Raw genomic sequence first — 19,865 nt, 5'->3', positions numbered from 1 at the left:
TAGGAGGTTCACCACAAATACAAGGCTAGCATGGGCTACAGAATAACTTCCAGGACAGCCTGGTCTAAAAACTAACATTATTTTAGCAAACACTATGTGATCCATGTGGGTATCGAAAATATATATCCTTTTCTTAACTGTACTCCTTACAGATGCACGTGCATATGTACACATAAACATGCAAGTGTGCACATACACTCCACCAGCAGTAGCAGCAGTGCCCACAGAGAGAGCAGCTGGGAGCCAGTGCTCTGCTCCTCAGGAAAAAAAAATGGGCATTTTTGAAGGATCTTGTAGAGCTGACCCAGCAAAACTCTCAGTAACCAGAGGGCAGGGAACTTTTTAGTATGAGAGTTTGATCAAAGTCAGTCTACCACGGAGACAGAGCCCACATGCTTAAACAAGCAAAACTCCAGAAAATAACCCTAAAGTCCAATAATAAAGAAATGCTTCAAATGAACTATGCACATTTACTAGGTGGAATATTTTATAGCCACTAGAAATAATAACCCAAATAATATTTTAAGAGAAAAATCTCATGATATAATGGGAAGTTATTTTTTTACATAAAAACTACAAACTTGATAATTTTATTTAAAAAATATTAAATACAGTTATATACAATGTTTATCTTCTATATTTCATATTAACATAATTTGAAAATGTACACTGTACATTTAACGTTGTTACTACACTAAAATTGTCATTGAATTTATTCTATTCTATTCTAAAGAAGGATACACTGAATATACCTATCAGTGTTTTAAGTGTGTTTTAGTGAATTTTATTATATAATAAAAATGAGGGAGAAAGGACTAATTTGTTTGTTAAAGGTAAAAATGGAAATATATTAACCTCTGTTTCCTTCATACCTCCATAAAAAGAACAGAGAGTTTTATTTCAGCTAACGAGGTAGATTAACAGCTAAAGAATACGCTTTGCAAGCATAAAGACTGGAATTCAGATCCTTAGAACCATAGGAAGAGTTGGCTGTAGCCTCCCTGCAATCTCAGGACACAAGACAGAAACTGACTCCCAAAGAAAGTAGGCTAGCTAGGCAGAAGGACCAGCAAGCACTAGGTTTAACTAGGGACTTACTCAAAGACATTAAGCTTAAACCTTCATATACACATTTATGTGCACGTGTGTGCGTGCACACACACACACACACACACATGTCATTACACACATGCATACATGGGCAAACATATAAAAGTCAAGAAAAAATGTCCATGAAACAGTGTTGGAGGTGAAAGCAAGTAGATTGAGAGAAATGGACTGAGACTCACTCCAGCACAAGGCTGCTGATAAGGAAATCAAAGAAAAAAACATGAGTTATATTTTGGTTTTTCACTTATTTTTGTTACAGACATGAAGATCAGAGCCTGTGCCTTGTCAATGGTAAGAAGACTTTTTACCTCTAAACTACATGCATTTTATACACACACACACACACACACACACACACACACACACACACACGCACACACACACTCCCCAAAGCCCCATCATTCTGTGGTGATAGAATACAAGAAGCAAATAAAAACTCTGCACCTCATATTCACTCCTATACCTTGCAACTAGTCATCAGTATCCCTTCTCCAGTCTGGAAGGCTTGTCTTCTATTCTCTGGGGTAGGTAAAACAAGGGGTCACTCTAATGGACATACCGAGATAAAGCAAGCAATATGGGAAGCAGAGTACACATTGATAAAGTGGGCACTGAGAGTGCTCAGCAATATCCAACACGGTTCTAAACACAAGGCCAATGTATTTACATCGTCCGTGGAAGACCTGGGAAGATTAGCTTGTGGGAGTTTCAGAACACCAAGAAAAGGGATGGAAAGACCGCCTTAAACATGGCACTTCCGGAGGACCCGGCTATACCAGTCCTGGGCATATACCCAGAGGATTCCCCTGCATGCAATAAGGACACATGCTCCACTATGTTCATTGCAGCCTTATTTATAATAGCCAGAAGCTGGAAAGAACCTAGATGTCCCTATATGGAGGAATGGATACAGAAAATGTGGTATATTTACACAATAGAATACTACTCAGCAGTTAAAAACAATGAATTCATGAAAATTTTAAGCAAATGGTTGGATCTGGAAAATATCATCCTAAGTGAGGTAACCCAATCACAAAAGAATACACATGGAATGCAATCTCTGATAAGTGGATATTAATTAGCCCAGAAGCTCTGAATACCCAAGGCACAAATTGCATAACAAATGACTCCCATGAAGAAGTATGGAGAAGGTCCTGATCCTGGATAGGCTTGATCCAGCATTGTAGGGGAGTACCAGGACAGAGAAAAGGGAGGGGGTGATTGGAGAATGGGTGGAGAGAAGAGGGCCTATGGGACATATGGGGATGGGGGAACCAGGAAAGGGGAAAGCATTTGGAATGTAAAAAAAGAATTTAGGAAAAAAAACAATCTCGGGCTGGAGAGATCAGCGGTTAAGAACACTGACTGCTCTTCCGAAGGTCCTGAGGTCAAATCCCAGCAACCACATGGTGGCTCATAGCCACCTGTAAAGAGATCAGATGCCCTCTTCTGGTATGGCTGAAGACAGCTACAGTGTACTTAGATATAGTAATAAATAAATCTTTAGGTGAAAGCGAGCAGGGCTATGCCGGAGCGAGCAGAGATCCTCAATTCAGATTCCCAGCAACCACATGATGGCTCACATCTATCAGTATAGCTTCTGTGTATTCATATACATTAAACAAATACATATATACATACATAAAGCTTAAAAAGGAATTTCTAATAACTGATTTTTAAAATTTATCTTTTATTGATTAAAACTGATTCCTGTGGCCACAGGTAATATCAAGGGATGTGTAGCGTTTGTTCTCTGCCTTGTTTAGCCTCATTCGTTGCTACTCTGGAAAGAATCAAACTTGTAGTTGCAAGCAAGAAAGGGGCATATTTATTGAGGAGGAAATAAGGAGCATATATCAGAAAGGATTTTAAAATTGAGATGCTTCAATAACAGGCTGAAAATTCAATTCCAATCTCCGGTGGTTTAAATGCTCACAGCGGAGGAGACCCTTAATTTAATCATCATTCTGTGCCACTTGTGTGATGGTGACCTTTAAGTCAGGGTAGCAAACAAAGGGAGTTTGAGAGGAAGGAAGATGGTGAAAAATGAGTGCCTGCCTTTCTTTACTGCTAAAATAACTAGTTTCTATTAAGAATTCTTATAAAAGAACATTTGCACCAGATCACCGATGTTGCAACTTATGACAGCCATCAAAAGATGTCTCTCTCTAAGTGGCAGAAGTATAGGAATATAAAGATATATACAGACACCTAGTGATAGCTATGCCAAGAGTCAACAGATAGTAAATGTTAAATATAAAAATTGCCTTTCTGTTATTACTGAAATGGTAATTTCAATATATATATATATATATATATATATATATATATATATATATATATCATCTCACTTGAAAACTAGTTACAAAATACAACATCACATTCTCTGTAGTGTTGTTTTTACCATTTGAAGGGGTGACATTTATACATCGGTTCCTTCTTTTATTGCTCAAGCAGTCACTATTTTTTCCCACTGCCATCTGTTCTGATTACTATTCACAGTTTACCCCTGAAGGTGACTGTAGCAGTGTGAAGATGGTATAATTAACAAAGCTTTTCTCTCATTGCATCTCTCAGAGGAAGGTGGAAATCATAGGGAGGATAAAAAAAAAAATCAGTTGTGCCAGTGGATTATTTCCAAATGAGGCAAGACATTGAGAATCAAAATTCAAATGTTGGGATGCATAGGCTGCCTTGGTCCATACAAGGTGCTTGGGCTGAGTGAGGGTGAGGAGGCTAACTTGGTCCACAGAAGATGCTTGGAGTAAACATACTTCTTTAGATAATTGAGTGATATGATGAGACAGTTATCAACATGGATTACAGAGGAAACTTTGTATCATGTGCACATGTAAATGCATAGTGGAACTTGATATTTACTTTGAACTATTTTTCCATAAACCCAGTGTGTTGTCACATACTTTTAATTCTAGCACTAGGGAGGTAGATGCAGGCAAATCTCTGTGAATTTGAAGCCATTGTGGTCTACAAATGAGTCTTAGGGTGGCCAGGACTGTTACTTAGAGAAATACTTTCTTGAAAAGCCAATACATACATGCATACATACATACATACATACATACATACATACATACATACACACATATATACCCCTATAAATAATTTTATATTTTTTTCATATATCGGTTTTTTAATAAATTGTCATTAGGGCTAGAAGCCTGTGACCCCAGCTACTTAGGGAAGATTATAAATTCAAGGTCCCCATGGGCTACACAGTAAATTCAAAGCCAGGCTGAGCTTCAAAGTAAATTTAAGAACACTGTGTGCTACAGAGTACATCCAAGACCACTGTGGGCTACAGAGTAAAATCAAGGCAATCCTGGGCACCTTAGTGAGATCCTGTCTCAAAATAAAATAAGTAATAAAACTCCTGGAGATGCAGCTGAGTGGTAGAGCATTTGCCCAGCATGTGCAAAGCTCAAGCATCATTAAAAAAGAAACCATGATTTATCTGAAGGAGCTCTCAGACCATGAGAACTTAGAAACTTCTCCATTTCCAGACTCCATTCCTTTCTTGGAGGTTTTGTTTGCAAACAATATGAATTTATCCCAAGAACATGTAGTTCTTTAAATTTTCCTAGGTAGTTAGGATATGCACCCAAAAAAAGAAGTGAACTAATAAGGCTTTAATAGTTGAAAAGCTTTTCCATATGCAATGCATAGCTAAATTTAAATGAGAAAAAGTTCATGCTGCATTTATTGTCATATGGTTCTTAATCTTACATACATGAGGATTCTCAGTGTGTTACCAGAATACAGATGTTAGTGTCCAAACATTTTCTGAGACACTATTGTGGTAAGGAAAGGGGATGAGAATGAACCTTGGGAAGATGAAACCACTAGCTTCAGTAGGTGAAGGCTCTGGTGCTTCTGAGGAACATGCAGCACATACGAATGCCTGCATCACCAAGAAGTACATATGTTAAGATGTCAGCTTTGAGAAACATAATGGTAGCAGGATGAATAAGACAGTACATTAGGGGGCTAGGGAGATGACTCCGTGGTAAACTGCTCACCATGTAAGCTCTAGGAGCAGAGTCAGAGGGTTAGAACCCATGTAAAAAGTCTTTCCTATACACACACAGACAGAGAGGGGGAGACAGAGACGGGGAGACAGAGACACACAGAGACAGAGAGAGACAGAGACAGAGACAGGGAAACAGACAGAGAAAAAATAGACATTAAAATCTGTAATTCATTGTGTAAAAACATAAATGACATTATGAATATACAGATAAGTGTGAAAACAAGCCACAATAGTTAAAGCTAATAAAGAAAGGACCTTCAAGTTCAGGATGGAATCCGCTTCTTTCCCTAGAGCTTTGCCACTGATGCATTTATTCATTTTGACATCAGCCAAATAGTTTCCACTTCAGCCACTGTAGAAGTCTCTTCTTTAAATAGGGTTGCATTCTAATAGAAAGATTCAGACAAAACACGAACGCTTTAAATATGGGAAGGTGTTGAGAAGCGATGGGGAAGCAAGAACACTCTACATTTCTAAAAGGAGCATAAGTTCATACAATCACTTTGGAACCTGGGTGGGAGCTTCCGCCCAAGCTGATATGCACACCCACCCCTTGATAATTACAGAAGAGATACAGCAGCCAAAGGATACACAGGGCAACACTGTGTGCAGCAAGTTATCCAAACCTGCAGACAATCAAAGAGATCTGTCAGTCATGTATGAATTCCTCGAAGCATAAATAAAAATATATTTTGAAATACTATCTATTAGTGATAAAATGCATTTTTAAAAGAAGAGGTGGTATATGATAAAATCATGGAAGTGACTAAACTGAACATACTGCTATTAGGTAAAAAGACATTGGTAGTGGGGCGCTGGTGGCGCACGCCTTTAATCCCAGCACTCTGGGAGGCAGAGGCAGGTGGATTTCTGAGTCTGAGGCCAGCCTGGTCTACAGAGTGAGTTCCAGGACAGCCAGGGCTACACAGAGAAACCCTGTCTCTTGGTGTGTGTGGGGGGGCAAGACATAGGTAAATCTTGCAAGTATAATACTTAGTCAATAATAGCAGACCCAAAAATTATAAATGACATGGCCCTATTACTATATAGATCATGTAAAAAAATTAACGTAGAATATTATTGTTGGTGAGTAGATAATTTAAAGTACAAATGGCTGTTGCTTTTTTTTTTGTTTCAGACAGGGTTTCTCTGTGTAGCCATGGCTCTCCTGGAACTCACTCTGTAGACCAAGTTGGCCTTGAACTCAGAAATCTGCCTGCATCTGCCTCCCAAATGCTGGGATTAAAGGCGTGCGCCACCACTGGGCAGCCTAGCTGGTGCTTTTTATATATAAAAGTTCGTGTCTGCTTCTTTTACGATTTTTTAAAAAAAATCCTTTTTGAGATAAATAATAAAGTGATCAATTCTTTGTAGACACAAATTGCAGTCAGTCTGCCAGTAAGAGAACTGGCTGGAAAAAAATGCCTTGCTTGCTTACACTTTGTTAATCTTTAACACGTTACTTAGGTATGAATGTATGTGGGTGCTTGGGAATAACTTGTTTTTCTCCTGTAACTGGTAAAGTGTTTAATATTGGGGAACATGCTGTCTTTTTACTTATACTCATTATAATCATTCACTTAGAGAAAAATAGAATGCAACCACATTGTAATTTTTATGCTGCTTCAAAGATTTTGCTTGGGAATATGAGCTTTGGGAGAAAAAAAAAATGTTAGAACCTTACTTCTCCCACCAAGTGTGTGAGTATGTACCTACATTACGTAGTTGCCAGTCCTACATTTCTTCCTTGGATCGCTGAACTCACTGCTGGGGTCGGCCTTTGGCAGGATAGATTCTAAAGTGTTTATGCTTTTACTTTAGGGCATATACACAAGGGGTTCTATATACTACTCTGGAGATACTTACTCATCCATATTCATTCTGCTTTGTTTACATAAGGAAAATGTGATATGTTTACACAATAGACTCTTACCCAGCTATTGAGGAAACCAAGAAATTATGAAATTCATAGACAAATGAATGGAAAGGGAAGCAATCATTCTGAGTAAGGTAACCCAGGCACAGGAAGACAAATGTTGAATGTTCTCTGTCATTTGTGAATATTAGACTTGGATCTTTACATATATGTTCTTTGTTCAAAATATCCATTAAAAAATTAGCAAATTACTAAGGGATAATGGGGAAAGACTTTCAGGGAAAGGGAGATCGTGATGGGAGAAGGAATGCACTGCTATAAATGGGTAAAGTGAAATTGTGGGGAGGAGAAGGAGGATAAATTGTGGTGGGAGAGAGAAGGGGAAAATAGAAGACAAATAGGGCGGGGCAAATATTACTAAAGACTTCAAAAAAAAAACAATCTATTGAAACTTACCAACTGCTCCAGAAGCTTCAAATGTTTTATATGCATATGTTAAATAGTTAAAATGGTGCTATCCTACAACAAGGTAAAAAACAGTGACTCTATAGGCAGCACAAAGTAAAAGCCAAGTCCCAGGAATGGTTTACTTCTTTTGGAGTTACTGACCAGAGTGGTCTTATAAGTCCCCTAAATAAGTCAAGCCATGTCCAATATTCTTGTTTATTCTCCAGAACTTGATGGTAAGACTTTACTGCTGAAAACACCACATGCTTGACTATTCAAACATGGAGAAATAAAACTGGTACAGACATGGACACTACATCCCTCCTGGCTGTCTTCCAGAGAGCTGGAATGTTCAATGCATGCTGCCAGAGGAAAGTAGTCATCGGTCTTCTCCAGTTGTGAAATACGTGAGCAACAACTGACCTGGGAAGACATGCCCAGTGAGATCATAGTGTACATAGACTGCATCCCCTTCCCCAACGGCTCAGAAAGCACTGCAGAAAAGGAGGCCAAAGAGAATGAGTAAGGACTTTTGCTATTGAGCTTCTTCAACAGGAAATCATCAAACTCAGGGCTGAAATCAATCAAGTAGAAACAAAGAGAACCATACAAAGAATCAACAAAACCAGAAGCTGGTTCTTTGAGTTTCTTCAATATTCTACTCTTTCTGGTGGTTGTCTCTTCATTCTGTGAATTGTTTCCTCTGCTTCTCAGTTTGATATAGTCTAGTGTCTAGATTTGCATTGTTTTCTGGGATTTTGAGACATTAATGCAGTGGACGTGTGTCTTGCCTGGTGTCATAGAACACTGATGCCTATGCTTTCTTTAGTTAGTTTCAGAGTTTCAAAAATTATATTCAAGTCTTTGATCCATTTGGAGTTCCTTTCTCCATATGAGAAAATATAGGTGAATAATTGCATTCTTCTACATGTGAGTAGTTTATTCTTTCAAGAGCATGTGTTCAAGAGACTACCATCCCAAACGCTATCCCCATTATGTGTTCTAAGCACGTAGCTATGTTTAAAAGCAATCCATTGTCTATAGATAACTTAGGTAGTTATTCTCCTCCATGGAATTTTCAGCTTTTTTGTTATTGTTGTTTTGTTTTTAGCTGGTTTTATGCCAATGGGTTTTGGTCACTTTGTCTTCATAGTATGCTTTGAATACTTGCTCTTTTATTCTTTTGCCTCAAAACTACCTTAGATATTTGGAAAATTTTTGTCTCCATAAGATCTTGTTTTTAGTTATTTCAAAAAATGCTTGTGATTTTTTTCTATACCATTTGAAATATACAAACTATTCTAACTCTCAAAGCATAAGAAACAAAAAGTAGGCCGGGCAGTGGTGGTGCACACCTTTAATCCCAGCACTTGGGAGGCAGAGGCAGGCAGATTTCTGAGTTTGAGGCCACCCTGGTCTACAGAGTGAGTTCCAGGACAGCCATGGCTACACAGAGAAACCCTGTTTCAAAAAACAAAACCAAAAAAGAAAGAAAGAAAGAAAGAAAGAAAGAAAGAAAGAAAGAAAGAAAGAAAGAAAGAAAGAAAGAAAGAAAGAAAGAAAGAAAGAAAAAGAAAAAAAAGAAAAGAAACAAAAAGTAGATCAGTTGTGCCTTTGGGCCATGGCTCAGAATCTCTGAAATACAAGATAGTCCAAGAAGATATTCCACAATGAGGTAACTGAATGGAGCCTTGAAAATTTGCCCACATACTTATGGGGGGAAATCATTTTCTCAGTAGAAGGAGAAAATAACTCTTAAGGCCAGACATTGCTGGGTGGTGTCAAACAGAAGCCTATAGGTAGAACACATCAAGCCAAAAGACAATGATAGCTAATGGACTCAGTGTAGAAACAACCAACTATTTGGGGGATCCTTTCGAGAAACATGCTTTAGAAATGTAAAGAAACACTAGAGTTAAGACTACAACAAAGCAATCACAAGTGGGAAGGGAGAGAGGGAAAGTGGACTAGGGTGGGGACAGAAAAGAGTACCCGATCTGGTATTGGGTGATGGAAAAGGACTGAAGTCCTGAAGGCTAGCAGAAAGAATGGAAACAGGCAACCTCAGGAGGTAGGAGGTTGGGAGGACCCTCCAGAATTCACCAGAGACCTGGGAGGTGAGAGACTCTCAGGACTCAAAGGGAGAGACCTTAGATAAAAGGCCCCAACAGCGGGGAGAGGGAACTTATAGAGCCTACCTCCAGCAGGAAGACAGGGCATCAAATGAGGGAGGGAGGCCATCCTACAGTCAAAACTCTCATCCATAATTGTTCCTGTCTGAAAGAACTACAAGGATGGAGATGGAGAAGAGCCTGAGGAAAAGAAGTTCCAGCAACAGACCCAAAGTGGGATCCAGCTGAAGGGGAGGTCCCAAGGCCTGACACTATTACTGAGGCTGTTGTGGAGCACTCACAAAAAGAGGCCTAGCATGACCACACTCCAGAAGACCCAACAAGCAGCTGAAAGAGTCAGATGCAAATATTTCCACCCAGCCAATGGACAGAAGCAGCTGACCCCTGTGACTGAATTAGGGAAAGGCTGAAAGAAGCTGAGGAGGAGGGTGACCCTGTAGGAGGACCAGCACCCTCAATCTGGACCCCCTTAGATCTCTCAAGCACTGGACCACCAACCAGGCAGCACATACCAGCTGATATGAGACGCCCAACACTCATACAGTAGAGGACTGCCGGGTCTGTGTTCAATCAGAGATGATGCACCTAATCCTCAAGAGACTGGAGACCCACTGGAGGTCAGGTGGGTTGAAAGGTAGGGGGGTGGCAACATCCTCATGGAGCCAGGGGGGTGGAAAGGATGGAATGTGGAACAAAGGGTGGATGGGGTGGGGTAGGGGAGAATTTTAAAATCTAGAATATAAAAAAAGTTAATAACTTAATTTGTTTATTTATTAAGTTTATAAAAAAAAAACTACAACAAGGAACACAATCAGTGCATGGACTGAGTACAGAACTGATGAAGTAAACATGAGGTGATCAGTCTTTGCAAATGCCATACCCACCCCTGCACAGATGCATGTCACACCTAAGAACCAGAGGCTAGGAGGATGTTTTCCTTCCTTCCTTCCTTCCTTCCTTCCTTCCTTCCTTCCTTCCTTCCTTCCTTCCTTCCTTCCTTCCTTCCTTCTTCCTTCTCATTTTTCCTTCCTTCCTTCATGACTCTTCTATTTTAATCTTCTTTTCTTGACCTAGAAACTTCACACCAAACAGGGTTATTTAGAATGATGTCATTCATCATTTCCAGGTAGGAAAGAAAGGTGGCGTGCAGTGTTGGTGGTCACTTTCAAATGACTCTAGCTCCTTGATGTATCTGCTCTTAACCTGAAAGATTGCCTTAAATTTCCGGCCCAAAATAGGACAGAACACCTGCATTGTGTTTGAAAGAACAATGTGCCCACTGAGGTTTTACTTAGCAAGAAGTCAGCTTTTTATCAAACCTCAGCCATCGAATGCTTGTCCACTTTTGAACTGTTGCCTCTTTCCTAACAATCATTAGGTATTGAAAAGGTCTGATGCTGCAGAACATAATAGATGCTGGTTATAATGGGATGAAGAGTGGAGTGGAAAGGAAGATGATTACCAGAGCCTCCATATAATTTCCTGTTATTCTTTCACATCTTTTATATAGAAGATTTCTCCCAGGGTAATAGGCTGTGCCCTTTAGATCTTTAGACTAGAAACATAAGAATTTTAATAGTACAGGTAATTTTGCATCAGGTATGTTAAAGATAAGCTTTTATCCAGTGGATAGTACAGCTCTGCTTCATAGGTCAGCAACAAGAAAAAGAACATATTTTGGACAATCACAGAGACAAGAGAAGAGTTGAGTGTTGATAAACAAAAATCAATTAAACTCTTAATACAGCTAATGTTTACTGGATGCCTGCCAAATGTCAACCTCTGCCTGGGTTCTAAATTATCTAAGAAAATACGATAGTCTCCATCCTTCAAGAGTGTGACATCTTCTAAGGGAGAGATATAAAGCTAGATAATTATAATAGCTGAAAACTAGAAGGTCCAGAAGTAGGAAGAATTAGTCCTATCCATTAATTACACAGGAAGAAGCCAATCAATAGGAAAGTTCACACTGTGAAATCTCACGGTTGTTTAGTGATTAATCCAAACTTGGGTACAAAGCCATTGCTACTGGCTCTCTTTCTAAATAGAGCTTACATTTTTTTTCATTCTCATTATGCACTCAGGAACCATTTATATGATACATGCCACTAGCAAAACTCAAGAAAGCTAGACTGAGCGAATATTACAAGCATGTTTCACTGAGCCATTAGTTTGTACGGAAGAAGCTTACTCTCTAGGCCTGTTGACTCTCTCTTCAGTCTGTTTGATATCAGCCTCCACACTTGACTTAGAACACAGCTGGTGGTAGTAAATATTCAATATGTGTTAGAAATAAATAGCTATAAAAATGTTTTTTATTTATATATCATAGCTCTGAATTTTTGTATTACTCTGTTAACTACATGTATAAAAACAGAAAGCATGGTCTGGAATACTGTCTCATAATGGCAGTTACCATGTGATTTACCTTTAAAAGAATGGAAGTTGTCACCCCCAAGGGAACTCTAGAATTCTCACTGGGACCAGCAAAGGGTCAATGTGACACATAGACACACAGACACACACACACACACACAGTCATACACACACACTCATACACACACAGTCATATATACACAGAGATACACACATGGTGCTTTCAGATACATGACAAAGACTAGACAACTCCAAGATAAAATTTTTGAGAGGAATTCTGCATGACTTCTACTCATTGACTTCGTGAACGTCAATCCCATCATGATTGTAATTTATTTTTGTTCGAGGAACTTCACTGAAAAGGTAGAGACAGGCACATCTCAAAGCTTGCCAACCAGCTACTCTAACCAAATATAAGATGCCCAAAGCCTTGCTCTGGCCCCCACTTGCATGTGTATGAAGGCAGCCACCTATAGATTCATGTGCATTCTCTATACTTACTTAGGCCAGAGGCACACAGTCATATACACATAGACACACAGACACACACACACACAGTCATACACACACACTCATACACACACAGTCATATACACACAGAGATACACACATGGTGCTTTCAGATACATGACAAAGACTAGACAACTCCAAGATAAAATTTTTACATATATTTAGTACATAATTTTCTAGACAGTGATCACCTTTAAAAAAAATCTAATTGGCCACAAAGGAATGAATCTTCACCACAAACATGTAGGGATTACTCTGTGTATAACAATTAAAACCTCCTAGAATACAATCTTGAGCGTAATGATAAAATAAAATGCAGTCATCCAAAACTTCTTATTGCTGAACTTAAATATGAACTTACTAAATGGGGTGAGAATCAATACTGAAAGGCTATTTCAAACTAAATATATTATGTTGTAGAAAATTTTAATCCTAATCTGGAGTTTCTACCCTGCCTTGATCATTCAGGTTCCAGATAAAATAACTTTTATTATTTATAGTAAGCTTTAAACAGCATAAGACCTGAGCAGATAGCCACCCCCTTTGTTATTAGAATCTTCTTTCCTATTGATAATCCCAAGTTATTACTTACTATGTTTCATCTAGGCTGCCCTTGACTCCAAGTAGCCAACCCTCAGGACCATGTTTTTTATGACTCACCTAACCATGGTGGCTTCTCCTCCATTTTCCTTCTTCCTCTCCCTTATGGATTTCCTCTGACTCCAGCCCAGGAATCCTAAACCCTATGTGTGTCTCTTCAGTTATTATTAGCTGTCAGCATCTTTACTTACCAATCAGAACTAACTTTCAGGGGCAAGGGTACATGATATCATTTGAGTCTCCAATCTCTCTTATCTCTGGGGCAACCAAGTCTTCAGGAACCAGTGTTAACATGAGAATACAAGTAGCATTTGGCCAACTAAGTCTTATAAGCAGAAAGAAAATTAAATCAACAGCTATAAGTGAAATTGCTCATACATCCACACTAGGGTGTACCTTCCCCACACCCATAGAAGTCTCCATCTTCCTAGACTTTTCACAGCCTATGTCATACACAATATCCAGAAGTGTGGATAGTTTCTGTCAAGCTGACACAAACTAGAGTAAGGAACAGGAAACCTCAACTGAGAAATTGCTTCCATCTATTTCGTTTATGGTTGTGTCTATGGGGCATTTTCTTGCTAAATAATTAATGTTGGAGAATCCAGAGTCTTTTCAGAGGTACCACTCTTAAGCAGGTGTTCCTGGCTTACAATAAAACAAAAGCAAGCCACAGAGGTATATTTCTCCATGGTCTCTGCCACCGTTCTTGCTCCCAGATTCTGCTCAAACTTCTCTTTGGGTTCCCTCTATGATGAACTGCAAAATTAAACCCTTTCCTCCCCAAGTTTCTTTTGAGGAAGATTCCCCAACAACAGAAAGCAAACCATGACAATAAGCATATGGCCCTCTTATACTTGTGGAGTATACTATTTTTTTCTGGTTTTCTTTATTTTTTTTTAAACACACTCTTCAAAGACAAGAGAGTTCCCCAAAATATGAGTTATAACTATGGCTATACCCAACTACCCAGGACATCAAATTCACATTCCTTTATTCCTAAGATTAACCCACTTTACAATAAAAATCTATCCCTGTTTAAATCTAGCCCACATGCTATTGACCAAAAACCAACCCTGTTAGACAATCTGGAGTATCATTCTTCCTTTACAGAACAGTGTTGTACTCTGATGGGAAGGGAGACCAAAAAGTTGTTGGGTTTTTTCCTTCCTATGTGTGTGTGTGTGTGTGTGTGTGTGTGTGTGTGTTTGGTGTGTGTAGAGTTTGGTAGTAAGTAGGATGTATCCAAAAGCATTAAACTCTTTTTATAGAGGAACACATTTTTATTTTGAATGTGGACTTTAGAGACAAGCATAAGAAGCTCTGATTGCTGCTAATTTCAGCAAATTAAAGGGAGCCTATGGGGAAACCTGACTAGTGACAATGAGATACAATCAACTAAGCAACAATATTGATTTTTAAGCACAAATCTGAAGAGGTAATAAAATGCAGTTGGAGAAACCCATTCCTTTTTTATTATGAGGATCTAGCAGATGCTGGTTTAAAGACCAGAACAAAAACAAAAAGCCTATTGATTATTACAAGTGAGACTGACATCCTTATAGACATCTCTCTCTATGGTCTATAAGAGTTGGTCCATGTCCTCAGGCAGGGTACTAATCCAGAGTTGGCACAGAACCACTTGCATCAAAACAGAATCTCACACATTAAATATTTAGGTTTGGGTGAGTAAGGAAAAGAGAAAAATTCAAAGTTCCTGGGGATGTGCATGGGTATTTGGCAGTCTGTGAACACAGCATGCGTTCAGTGTTCTTGACCAGCCTTGGAAAAACTCTGATCTTTATTTGATTGACAAAAAGAATTCTGAGAAGAGTACCTGAATTACACAGAAATAATAACTTGAACCAAAGGCTGTGCCCGATCGTCCTGGAACTCACTCAGTAGGCCAGGATGGCCTGGTAACTCATAGATCATTACATGCCTCTGCCTCCTGAGTACTGATGTTAAAGGCTGTGCCACCACCTTTGAGATCCAAATGCTGTTTTAACTCTGAAATAGAAATATTCTCTTAAGATTATTTTTTTGTCGCAGAAAAAAGCCTTGCTTAACACTGAAAAGGATGTTGTCAGCTCTCTGAGTAAATTCTTAGGATTAGGAAGTCAAAGGCTTTCAGACAGTGGAAGCACAAAGGCTTCTAAAGTGATTGCAAGTGGACAGGGCTGAGTACTTCCTTCCTTACCAAACTGACACTGTGGCAGAGTGATAACCCTAGGGGGTTGTCAGCTTGACAGAGCTAGGCACACCTTGGTGAGAGCCTTCTGCCCTCATTGCAGCCTCTCCCTAGTCTCATTATCCCAGTGTTTCTTTCCAGATCTTGTCTCAAAGTCTCAGGAAAACAAATACATCATCTAGATCTCTGTATTTGTTGAATAGGTATGCATTTTTGGAAAATGTGTCCCCAGCTAATTGTATAAACAGCAATTTCTGTCACCAAGCGGCCATTCTGGGGAGGAGAAATGGGGTGTATGGATTTAGTTTTAAACTAGATGGTTTCGGAATTTTTAAATGAAAAACTAATAGAAAACACAACATAAAAAAGGGGGGGGTGTCTGTCGTTGAAAGCTATCTCATTTGTTATGGATTCCCCCTCAAAGAAGGTTTCTCTCTCTAAGAAGGTAGAGAAGAGTTTGATAAACTGAACAAACACCCAGCCCAATTGCCATGTGCCAGAACAATCTTGGCGTACTTGAGGAGAAGAAAGAAAACAAATATGGCTGTAGAATAGCAGGCTTTGAGAGAACAGAAGGGCTGCAATCGGAGATTAGATTGAAGTTTGAAGACAAGGACTAGAAAGAGAGAATGCGCAAGCTGTAGCAAGAAGGTGAGGTTTTCTGTCACACACCATAGGAAGCCATGGAACGCATGAGTTATTTAAGTAAGTAATTATTTAAGATAATATGTCCACAAAGTTTAAAAGCAGCTTAGGACCGTTGTTGACTTTTCCCACAAATCATTTGTAGCTATTCTCTCTCTCTCCCTCTATGTGTAGCTGAGGAGAGTCTTGAATTTCTGATCCTCCCCAGAGCTAGAATAACAGGCTTTGCACAGTATTGGAGACCAAACCCAAGACATGCCTACATTCTTAGCCCTCACCATGCATTTACATGAGTGTATTATCTGCTAATAAGCTTTACCCAAAATATAAACCGCTCATTATTATTATTTGATTTCTTATAAAATACCCCAAATTCTTTGACCACTAACTCATGCAAATATACAGACATATATATCTATGTTCTATTATTACTACAAGAATTGTATTTACAATTGCTACAAATTAGTAATTGGAATAACTATTGCTTTCTTCCTTATAGACTATAAGGTCATATAGATTGGATGCTTGAACACTCAACATATAGCTAATATAGCAGAAAATAATTTACTCAATTAAATTGATATATTTATATAAAGATTATACATTTAATATAATATGTATATTTATTGTACTGTTACATTATATAATCTGTAATTTGCATAGCTACAACTGCTTATTAATTTATTGACTAATTTATCCATTCCAAAATTTTTTCTGTAGCTTTTCTTCTTTTTATTTTCATTGTTTTTAAATATTTTTATTTTCTATATTCTTTGTTTACATTCCAAATGATTTCCCCTTTCCCGGATCCCCCCTCCCCATATGTCCCATAAATCTTCTTCTCTCCATCCCTTCTCCAATCACCTCCCTCCTTTTTCTCTGTCTTTATATTCCCTTCCCATGCTAGATCAATCCTTTCCAGGATCAGGACCCTCTCCATACTTCTATATGGGAGTCATTTGTTATGCAATTTGTGCCTTGGGTATTCAGGGCTTCTGGGCTAATTAATATCCACTTATCAGAGATTGCATTTCATATGTATTCTTTTGTGATTGGGTTACCTCACTTAGGATGATATTTTCCAGATCAAACCATTTGCCTAAAAATTTTGTGAATTCATTGTTTCTAATTGCTGAGTAGTATTCCACTGTGTAAATATACCACATTTTCTGTATCCATTCCTCCTTTGAGGGGCATCTGGGTTCTTTCCAGCTTCTGGCTATTATAAATAAGGCTGCTATGAACATAGTGGAGCATGTGTCTTTATTGCATGCCAGGGAATCCTTTGGGTATATGCCCAGGAGAGGTATAGCAGGATCCTCTGGAAGTCTCATGTCCAGTTTTCTGAGGAACCTCCAGACTGATTTCCACAGTGGTTGTACCATCTTACAGCCCCACCAGCAGTGGAGGCCATTCCAAATTTCAAGAACTGATTTTCATTCTATTCGAAATTTATTCCAGTTTTCTTTTTTTTTTTAATTTTTTTTATTCGATATAATTTATTTACATTTCAAATGATTTCCCCTTTTCTAGCCCCCCCCTCCCCGAAAGTCTCATAAGCCCCCTTCTCTTCCCCTGTCCTCCCTCCCACCCCTTCCCAGTTCCCCGTTCTGGTTTTGCCGAATACTGTTTCACTGAGTATTTCCAGAACCAGGGACCACTCCTCCTTTCTTCTTGTATCTCATTTGATGTGTGGATTATGTTTTGGGTATTCCAGTTTTCTAGGTTAATATCCACTTATTAGTGAGTGCATACCATGATTCACCTTTTGAGTCTGGGTTACCTCACTTAGTATGATGTTCTCTAGCTCCATCCATTTGCCTAAGAATTTCATGAATTCATTGTTTCTAATGGCTGAATAGTACTCCATTGTGTAGATATACCACATTTTTTGCATCCACTCTTCTGTTGAGGGATACCTGGGTTCTTTCCAGCATCTGGCAATTATAAATAGGGCTGCTATGAACATAGTAGAGCATGTATCCTTGTTACATGGTGGGGAATCCTCTGGGTATATGCCCAGGAGTGGTATAGCAGGATCTTCTGGAAGTGGGGTGCCCAGTTTTCGGAGGAACCGCCAGACTGATTTCCAGAGTGGTTGTACCAATTTGCAACCCCACCAGCAGTGGAGGAGTGTTCCTCTTTCTCCACACCCTCTCCAACACCTGCTGTCTCCTGAATTTTTAATCTTAGCCATTCTGACTGGTGTAAGATGAAATCTTAGGGTTGTTTTGATTTGCATTTCCCTAATGACTAATGAAGTTGAGCATTTTTTAAGATGCTTCTCCGCCATCCGAAGTTCTTCAGGTGAGAATTCTTTGTTTAACTCTGTACCCCATTTTTTAATAGGGTTGTTCGGTTTTCTGGAGTCTAACTTCTTGAGTTCTTTATATATATTGGATATTAGCCCTCTATCTGATGTAGGATTGGTGAAGATCTTTTCCTAATTTGTTGGTTGCCGATTTGTCCTCTTGATGGTGTCCTTTGCCTTACAGAAACTCTGTAACCTTATGAGGTCCCATTTGTCAATTCTTGCTCTTAGAGCATACACTATTGGTGTTCTGTTCAGAAACTTTCTCCCTGTATCGATGTCCTCAAGGGTCTTCCCCAGTTTTCTTGAATATTTACTATACATGGAATTATTGGATCCTGGGGCTGTGATATTGACTGAGTGTGAATAATATTGAAATTGATTTTTTTCTTTTTTTTTGAAATTGATTTTTTTAATCTCTCATAATCTACACGCATTGGATTACATCATTCAAAAAGACACCTTGAAATCCTCACTACAGTACTTCAGGATGGAACCTTATTTGGAAATGGAGTGTCTAACGGTTTCTATTGCTGAGAAAAAATGCCATGACCAAAATAACTTATGGAGGAAAGAGTTTATTTCATCTTACAACTCTCTGCTCACATTCTATCACAGATAGAAGTTTCCTGATCAGAGTCAGGAAATGAGAGGCAAACATTGGAGCAGACCCCATGAAGGAATACTGCTTGCTTAGTGACTTATTTATTCCTTATGGCTTGCTCATCATGTATTCTTATACCTTGCAAGATGACCTGCCCAAAATGGCCCTGCCAACAGAGAGCGAGGGTCTAATTGATCAAGAAAAGGCTGGACAGTGTTGCTATAGGCCAGCCGTATAGAAGCATCTTCGCAAGTGAATGTTCCTCTTCCCAAATGACTATAGCTTGTGTCAACTTGACATAAAACTCATCAATATACACATATGGCATTATATGTAATTAGGTAAGATGACGTTAGCCCAGAGCAGCGCTTCGTGACCTGTAGGTACCTTCTAGGAGCTGAACAACCATTTCACAGGGGTCAAATATCAGATCTCCTGCATATCAGATATCTACATTATGATTCATGACAGTAGCAAAATCACAGTTATGAGGTAGCAACAAAAATAATTTTATGGTTGGGGGGTCACCACAACATAAGGAACTGTATTAAAGGATTTCAACATTAGGAAGATTGAGGACCATTGGCCTATAGCAGACTTGGTCCCTAATCCAATACAACATGGAAAGATGAGGAGGATGGGGACAAGGATGATGCACAAAGAGCAGGAGGAGGAGTTAGTGGTGTGTGACAGACATAACGAGTTTCAGCTCTAAGAGAAGACTGTAGAGGACTAAGTTCCTTTGTCTCAAACCATCCTTCCTCAGCTCCTTCAGAGGTATTGTAGTCGTGCTGGATCTCAGATTTCTGGATTCTAAAACTGTGACATAATAAATAAATGCTTTTCCTATACCACCCAGTTTTTGTACTTTGTGGCAGCAGATCTAAGATTCAGATACACAGGGACTGTTGGATGCTAGACGACACCAAGATTATACAAGTAAGAAGTACCTCCCTTAGTCCTAACCCTACATCATGCACATCCTGTGATTCTCATCATGCTGGATATCAAATTA

Source organism: Apodemus sylvaticus, chromosome 18, assembly GCF_947179515.1.
Source record: "Apodemus sylvaticus chromosome 18, mApoSyl1.1, whole genome shotgun sequence".
NCBI classification, from domain to species: Eukaryota; Metazoa; Chordata; class Mammalia; order Rodentia; family Muridae; genus Apodemus; species Apodemus sylvaticus.
This window is presented reverse-complemented; position numbering follows the sequence as displayed.